The sequence below is a fragment of the Cryptomeria japonica genome, chromosome 3, assembly GCF_030272615.1.
Source record: "Cryptomeria japonica chromosome 3, Sugi_1.0, whole genome shotgun sequence".
Classification (NCBI taxonomy): domain Eukaryota; kingdom Viridiplantae; phylum Streptophyta; class Pinopsida; order Cupressales; family Cupressaceae; genus Cryptomeria; species Cryptomeria japonica.
The window spans coordinates 316,275,702-316,284,641 of record NC_081407.1 but is presented as its reverse complement, the minus strand read 5'-3'; positions in this window follow the sequence as shown (position 1 = coordinate 316,284,641).

Below are 8,940 nucleotides of genomic sequence, written 5' to 3'. Positions count from 1 at the left end.
CATTCATTTCCCTGAGCCTTTGCTTTCACCACTACTTCAAGTTTATCTATCTTTCTTTTGGCCACATCAAACTGAGAGGAGGAGACATCTAATAATCACATCTTGTCATCCAAATTCTTCATCCAACTTAGACACTTTTGCATCCAAAGTAGAGTAGCCAAAATCGGGGGTATAAATGCCTAGGATAGGTGAGGAGGCTCCTAACAAGGGGGAAAAGGGAACCACCTCCTCAGAAGTAACAAGAAACCAGTCATACCCTTAGGTCGAGGAGGAATAAGACTCCAGTGAAACCTCCTTCTCATCCAAGTCCACTAGCTCAACATCCTTAGAAGGCAGGGCTTGGGATTTTTCTATTTTTCTCCTTGGAGAGAGTCGAAATGGGTAGGGACGAGTTTGGTTTTAGACGATGAAGCAACATTGGGGTCCAATTTTGAAATAGGGTCACCATAAATCTCCACAGCTAAATTTAAATTTGGCAAGGGGCCAATGGAAATCAAAAGGGTCCAAACTGGATGGGGTCAAAGCTAAGTGGAAATTGTAAAGCCTTAGGGTTAATCCGTGGTGGAGGGGGAGTGAAATTTTTATTTATCCCTGACAATTGATTGAGATAAAGAACACATCCAAAAGGGGAAATTCATTTTAATGTTATACTTAGATGATCCAGCATGGGGAAGAGTTGGGTATGGAATCCTTTGAATCTTGCATCCAAAGTGAAGTATTTCACGAGTAATAGCACTACGTCTTTCCAAACTTCAGGCATGTCTTCTCTACTATATATGTTTTGTAGTCTCTAAAACCCCATTCTAGGCTTAAGGAATCTTTTCAACTCATCTTTGTGTTAGACAGATCGAATAACCAGAAGACAACTGAGAGGGGGGGGGGGGGGTGAATTAGTTGTCACAGATTACCAGAACATTTAGAAATTAAAACTTCAATACCAGAACCCAAAATATTAATATCAGAATGCTTAAGCCAAATATCAGAATAGTAGTTAAAACAAATAAGCATAAACAATAATCACAGAATAAATACCATCCACATGACACCAAGATTTATATGTGGAAAACCTGGTAAAGGGAAAAACCACGGTGGGAAGCCTACCCACAGTCAGATAATACTTCTACATTAAGTATGTAAATTACAATTGAGGGGCCTGCACATGCAGGAAGACCAACAACCTAGAGCGCACTTCTCATCACAAAAGGAGCCTCATTGACTACATAGAAATCCAAACTACAATCTGGAAGAAGTGTTTGAACTGGAAAGACAGCATCTCATGTGCCTGAGTACAGTTTTGGTTAAGCTCAATACCGGAGGACTAAATCCTCTTACATGAACCCAATTCGATCTCCAATGGCTGACCAAATCCTCTGCTTGAATGATATTGCATTATTCACACATTGCTTCCCTTGACCATAACCATGATGATCTACAATGAGATCTTATAACATATATATACAAACCCTCGATCATAAACAAATTGGTTGGCCACCAGAAAATAAACCAAATACATAATTACAAAACATGTCAGCCTTAGACCAAATAAATAATATCCAATACATAAGACATCCCAAAAACACATCAAGAGGACCAATCCACACGTTACATTAAGTCGGTCCATAACCTAGATCAACCGGGACCCAATATAGGTCCACACACTAAAGCAATGATCTCTATCCACCAAATCTTGAACACGATCACCAACAACATCCTAGATCTCCACCAGAAGTTTTACCAATACCACTTATATCATCAAAGATCTTCATCAAAATCTTTGTCAGTTAAACCCTTGCTAAAACCACAAGCCAAGCTTCCAAGCAAACAAAATAGCATCCAGTCACCAGACCAAAACCAACTTACTGAATATGAACATGAGTATCATGAATAAGCTAATTCCATAACCAAACCATACCAGAGCCTACCAAATCATGCTGGATGCAAACCAACCAGAAACTACTCAACCTACCGGGACCAAAAGGGTGTCGATAAAGCATCCAAAACAACTAGTGTTGACACCAATGACAAAACATCAATGCAACACATAATCAATTCCACCAAATTTCCAACAATCTCCCCCTTTGGCATTGATGGCAGTACTAGATGTGAAAAACATCTACGTACCAAGAAATGCCAAACAAGTCTTCACCAATGGAAGACAACCAACAATCTCCCACATACAGATGTAGCAATGAAGTTCTGAAACAAAGACCAAACTCCCCCTATGAATGATATCTCTGTAAAGCTCTACATTATACATATATCTCTCCCCCTAATGTATACAATTCCTTAAGTTTTTCTTTTTCACATCAATATCTCTCCCCCTTTGACATCAATGCCAGAAATCTAACAAAAATATCAAATAAAAAACATAAACCACCGAATTACAAAGCTGACTACTCCCCCTGAGCAGTAGCATCCCCACATCAATGCCAGAATGAAAAATATCTTTGACAATGCATACCAGACTGATGCCAAACCGCATCAATCAAGTCTCTACCGGAGGGGTAGAAACTCCCAATCTGTCTTTGAAGTACTCAAATGATTCCTTAGGAAAAGGTTTAGTGAAGATATCTGCAATCTTCTCTTTAGTGTTCACATAAACCAGTCTAACTTCATTTGCTTCCACTTTTTCCTTCAAAAAGTTCTACTTGATAGATATGTACTTTGTCTTAGAATGAAATACCGGATTCTTTGATATGTCGATAGCAACAGAGTTATCACAGTGAATAACAATCAGTTCATTACAATCCACCTTTATATCCTTCAACATTTTCTTCATCCATAGAACTTGTGTACAGTTAGTAGCAGCAACAACATACTTAGCTTCAACAGTAGATAAATAAGTACATGATTGTTTCTTGCTGATCCATGAAACCAACATCTTTCCAACAAAGAAATCTCCATCGGAAGTAACTTTTCGGTCATCAACATCTCCAGCCCAATCAACATTTGTATATGCACATAAAGTAAAGTCGTCATCATTAGGGTACCACAAACCTATTCTGATGTAGCTTGTAAGTATCTAAAAATCCTTTTCACCGAACTCTCATGATTTTCTCTAGGATCACTCTGAAATCTTCCTTGATAGCCAGGAACACCCATTCCTTCCCATTACCAGAACCACTAGCAGATTCTTCTGTCAGTTCATCATCAGAATCACTAATGCCTTCCTCATCCGCTATGTAGCATGATTTGTCACTGTTTTTCCTATACTTATGCTGGTTCTGATATCCAGGGTTAGGCTTAAAAGATCTTCTAACTCTTTCTTCAAATCTTGAATTCCTTTTAGGACATCTAGATGCAAAATGACCAATCTTATTACATGCAAAATATTTAAAAGGTGTTTTTCCTTCATACTTACTTCCTACCAGTCCTTTAGGTACTCGTCTAGCAAATAGTTCTTCAAGTTGCTCAAACTCATCATCTTATCTCATCATATCATCCAATTCTTTTGTATACAAAGCTTTCCAATCTTTCTTACCCATTGTTAATGTTGATGCATGAAAAATAGGTTCAGTCTTCATAGCTCCAGAAGGTCCAAATTCTTCAAGCTCAAAAGAAGATAATTTCCCAAACAAGGTATCTTTGTTAACAACTGTATTAGCCATTGTTCTCAACTCATTAATAGCAGTAGCCTTCATTTGTAAGTTGGTGATAGGGATCTCAAAACTTTAGAAACAATTTCATCTTCACTCAGAGTTCCATCACAACATTGAATTCCCATAACAATCTCATTTACCCTTTCCATGAATGTAGTAATCCTTTCATCTTCTTCCATCTTCAGGTTTTCATATCTCACCAAGTAACCATCAAGTTTAGCAATCTTCACTATAGGGTCACCTTCATTAGAGTCTCCAACTTATCCCATATAGCCTTTCTAGATGATTTGTCAGTCAGTCTCATTATTTGTTGATCAGAAAGTGCACACAGGAGGGCTTATCTTGCTCTACAATCATTCTCAAGCTCCTTATCTAGGTTTGCCAGATGTTGGATTATGAGGTGTAACACCATTTTATGTGATCTCCCAAATCTCCTTGCCAAGACATCTCAGATGAGTCTCCATCTGAATCTTCCATATTTTGTAATTTGTTCCATCAAGCCTAGGGATATCCCTCTGAAAGATAGCTCTAGGTGAATTGGATAAACTCGAACTGTTAGTCGCCATAGGATCTTCCTCAAGTAGTTAAGCTTTATGCAAAGAGGACCAAAGCTTTGATACCAATTGTTAGACAGTTCAAGGGTAAGTGCACAGAGATGGTAGTAAAAAAAGGGGGTATAAGTGGACACTTTTTTTGTGAAATCGGGTGAACCTGAACTTGGAGGCAAAATTTGAAAGTCATCCACTCAAGATATGAAGATAATCAAACAACAAACATTGTAGTACTCTGAATCTAGTTTCCAAACTACTAAACTTTTTCAAAATTGGATAAGATTAAGGGGGTCAAATCATTCACGCATGAAAAATAAACCCTAATTTTTTCTGAAAAACATAACATAGTGTCTAACGTGCGCATCAAAAAAGTCATAGTTAGATTTAGTATTTTGACAAATGCTTTGACATAAAGATATTTAAGAGTGAGCACTAGAAGATGTGTATTTTTTTGTTGAGTATTTTTTTTGATGATTTTTCCAATCGAGCACATCCTGAAAATTAGGTACTTGTTCGTGCGTGAAGCACAAGTTGCACTAAACAAATCGAAAATAAATTTATTTTTTATAATTGTAAAGAATCAAGTGCAATAAAATAATATATAAAGTTTTTTAAATTTGGATAAGTATATCAAAAGTTGTTAAAAACATGGTGCACCTATGTCTGTGAGAACTATGGAGACACTGGTAAAAGAAATTCAATAATAATATGTTATTGTTGTTCAAATTTTAAAAAAATTATATGGTTAGAAAGCTCAGAAGATAGGTGAAAATATGGTGGAAATTTTAGAAATACCCACTTGATGAAGTGTAAACCTGATGATGACAAAGTCGATAAACCAAGTTGATAAAATAAAACACATCAAAAATGAGGGAAATGGAGGGAAATGGAGGGAAATCAAACTTCCAAACCGTAGCTTTGTCATCCAGGCCTATTTCCAAGCCTAAATAGTCAAAAGCGCATACGGGTTACTTATGTTGTAAGTAGCACGTACGCGCTATGTTTACTATAAACAACACGTACGCGTTATGTTTACTATAAACAAAGCGTACGTGCTATGTTTACTATAAGTTTGTTTAAGTTTGTTTAAATTATGTTTATCATGTATGCTCTCCTAAGAAAATTGACTGATAGATTTGTGTGTGTATTGAATAGGAGGAAGAAGGGTCTGAAATTGAACCATAGGTGCATTACCGTGACAAACAAGGAAACCTACAGCAATATTCTTCTCAAATATGTTTTTAATGAGCAAAGAAGATGTGGAAAATAGTGTCAACAAACCAAAATGATGAGTCAGAGTACCTACAATATGTTTTTCAGAAGGAAACAACCGGTAGGAAGTGAGAAAGGGAGAGTAGCACAGATGATGTCTTGGAGAATGATAGTGGTGGGTATGCGAGAGTTCCCATGTTGTTACACAACGCCTGTCGCCTAAAGAAATTAAAGTTTTTTGTAAGCATGGAATTGGTAGTATATGATGATCATCACTTGTCAAAAGGCTTGGAAGGGTATATTCCCATGAAATAAATCAAGCGTGTAATTCCTATAGTCACAATCGAGATCAGTCCTATAACCTTGCAAATTTAATAGAATCATATGTTTTAGAAAGGCAGTACTCTTAGGGTTAGGTCAATCTCTTACACTTGCTTTTTAGTGAAGCCTCTTTGTTTGTTCTCTTGGAGTCTCTCTCTCTCTCTCTCTCTCTCTCTCTCTCTCTCTCTCTCTCTCTCTCTCTCTCTCTCCTTCCTCTCTCTCTCTCTCTCTCTCTCTCTCTCTCTCTCTCTCTCTCTACCTTCCCTCCCCCCTCTCTCTCTCCCTCTCTCCCTCCCTCCTCTCTCTCTCTCTCCCTCTCTCTCCCTCTCCCTCCTTCCCTCTCTCTCTCTCTCTCTCTCTCCCCATCTCCCTCCCCCCTCCTTCTCTCCCTCTCTCTCTCTCTCTCTCTCTCTCTCTCTCTCTCTCTCTCTCTCTCTCTCTCTCTCTCTCCATCCCTCTACCTCTCTCCCTCTCTCTCTCTCTCTCTCTCTCTCTCTCTCTCTCTCTCTCTCTCTCTCTCTCTCTCTCTCTCCCCCTCTCTCCCTCTACCTCTCTCCCTCTCTATACCTTCCCTCTCTCTATCTCTCTCTCCCTCTCTCTACCTTCCCTCCCTCCCCCCTCTCTTTCTCTCCCTCTCTCTCCTTCTCCCTCCTTCCCTCTTTGCCTCTCTCTCTCTCTCTCCCTCCCTCTACCTCTCTCCCTCTCTCTCCCTTCCCTCTCTTCCCCCCTCTCTCTCTCCCTCTCTCTCTCTCTCCCCCTCCATCCCTTTTCATTCACATTTTTTCTACTACAAATAGCGCCTACGCGCTACTTATTACTTGTAGGCGCGTATGGGGTACTGAGCCTATTATTCGCTACCCTTCCATAACATTTTTTAGGCTTAGGAGCGCGTACGTGCTACTTATTACTACATAATGGGGAAAAAAATACCGTTGGGCTTGGCAAAATTTTATGGACTAACAGCGCGCACGCAGTTATTAATGTAGCGCGTACACGGTATGTAGACATAGTTTTAGTTGCCCAAGAGCGTCAATGGCCTCAAAAGAAGTTTTTGAGGTCGTTGAAGGCCCCACTAGAACTATGTTTGCACTTCTATCACTGTTTTATACATAGAAGTAAGTGAATTTTTTGTTTTTGCATGATTTCAAATGATTGAATTGTTGTTCTTATTAGTTTTGTCAATAGTATTGTTATTGTTTAATAGTTTGATTCCAAAAAATAGTGATAAGATGCATATTTATGGTTATTTGTTTGTTTATGAACTTCTGTTTACATATATATGTAATATGATTCTATTTAGGACAACCGATATCAACCATGGGAAAGAACAAGTGAGGAACGATGGAATAATGAGAGGCTGAAAAGGAAAGACAAAGGCAGCGTATGAAGAAATTACATGACATAAGAACAATGAGAGAAGAAGGTATGTCATCCTCAACATCTCAATCCGATTTACCAAACGAACATAATGCATCTAATGCAATTGAAGAAGATACCGCATTAAATAATCAACTAAATGATGAACATACACCTTCTCTATTTGATGAATTGAATGTACATAATGCACCAATGTTAACACCTCCTAGAATCATTCGTAGGAAACCAAAGTATCTAATTGACATTGATGAGAATATATTGAAGCCAATGCCCAATAAAATGAATGAACGAACTTGTAGGAGAATGGTTAAAATAATATGACAAAACTATTTTGAAAACTTAAATCAAACTGCAAGATGTCAATTAATTGTTCAAATGATTAAAAATTTGAATTTTAGAAAGAATAAAAATTCTAGGCCTAAGATCATCTGAAAGTAACAGTGAAAGAACTATTGTGAGAAATCTATTTGATGCATATCAAGCTATTGGTTTAAAATCATGTACTAAAGATTTTAATGCTACTCGACGTGTCATTACATCAACCATAATGAGCAAGAAAATAAAAAAAGATCATTTGATAAGCAAAACAAGTAAGTCATTAAACGTTAGTAGATCAACATTAAGTAAATCATTAAAGAGGCGGGAAAAAATAGAGGAACCTAACAATAATTCTCTTTGGGTATTCTCGGGTAGACTACCATGCAAAGACAAGGTTGTTGTTGATGCACTAAGAACAATAATTGAAAAATTCTGGCATGACAACACAAGAGTTTCGCCCAACCAAAGAGATGTTGTTAGAAGGAGAATTAGGTCTAAAAATCGTGAGACAAATGCCAAACACTATTTGGATATGACTCAAACAAAATTTTATGAAAGATTCCTTCAAAAGTTTCCTCAAATAAGAATTTCTCAAAGATTTTTTGAATTGACAAAACCTTTTTATATTAAGATTAATCATGTATGCACCACGTGTTGTTGTAGGATGCATATTGAATTTTCCATGCACTATGATATTTTTTGTCATATTTGTTCTACTTTGCACACTAACAATGTTTTGCAGGAATGCAATATACAAGCACCTCCTAAGTCGGTAAGAGAATTTATTTCAAGTGTGCTATGTAATAGACACGATGGTTGCATTTATTATAAGATGCCTTGTTTGGAAGGTTCTTGTGCTATATGTGGTGGTTTGCAACGTTTACCAAAATGCGTACATTTGGAGAGCACACATGAAATTAGTACGAAACTAGTTTCTTTCAGAAAATACAAGACAGTCACATATGGAGTTAAAGATGGAAAAGATTTGAAGAGATGTAAGCTAGTGAAAAAGGATATATGTGTAGCTGAATTTATGAAAATGTTTCAAGAGAAACTAGTATATGAGTACATAATGCATACACATAGAGCTCGATGGTTAGATGAGAAATTCAAGTTATGTAAGGACACATTTCCTCTTGGCACCATTGTTTCTATCGTTGATTTCGCTGAAAATTATACACTACAACCTCAAAATGAAGTGCAATCTATGTATTATCACTCTACACAAGTTTCTATTTTTGTACACATAGCATTCATGCATGCAGATGATAGCATAGAGGAGGATAGAAAGGTTGTAAGAGAGTATCACTTCTACATAAGTGATGATTTTACTCATTCGTCGAAGTTTGTACAAGGATGCTTTAAAGTTTTCTATGATAGTTTAAGGGAAAGGAACATACGATACAACCGACACTTAATATGATCAGATAATTGCACCGCACAATTCAAGAATGCAAGGATGTTTTATTAGTTGACAAGGATGCATATGACAAGCGGTGTACAACATTTTTGGAATTTCACTGAGGCTGGACATGGTAAGGGAGAGCACGATGGTGCAGAAG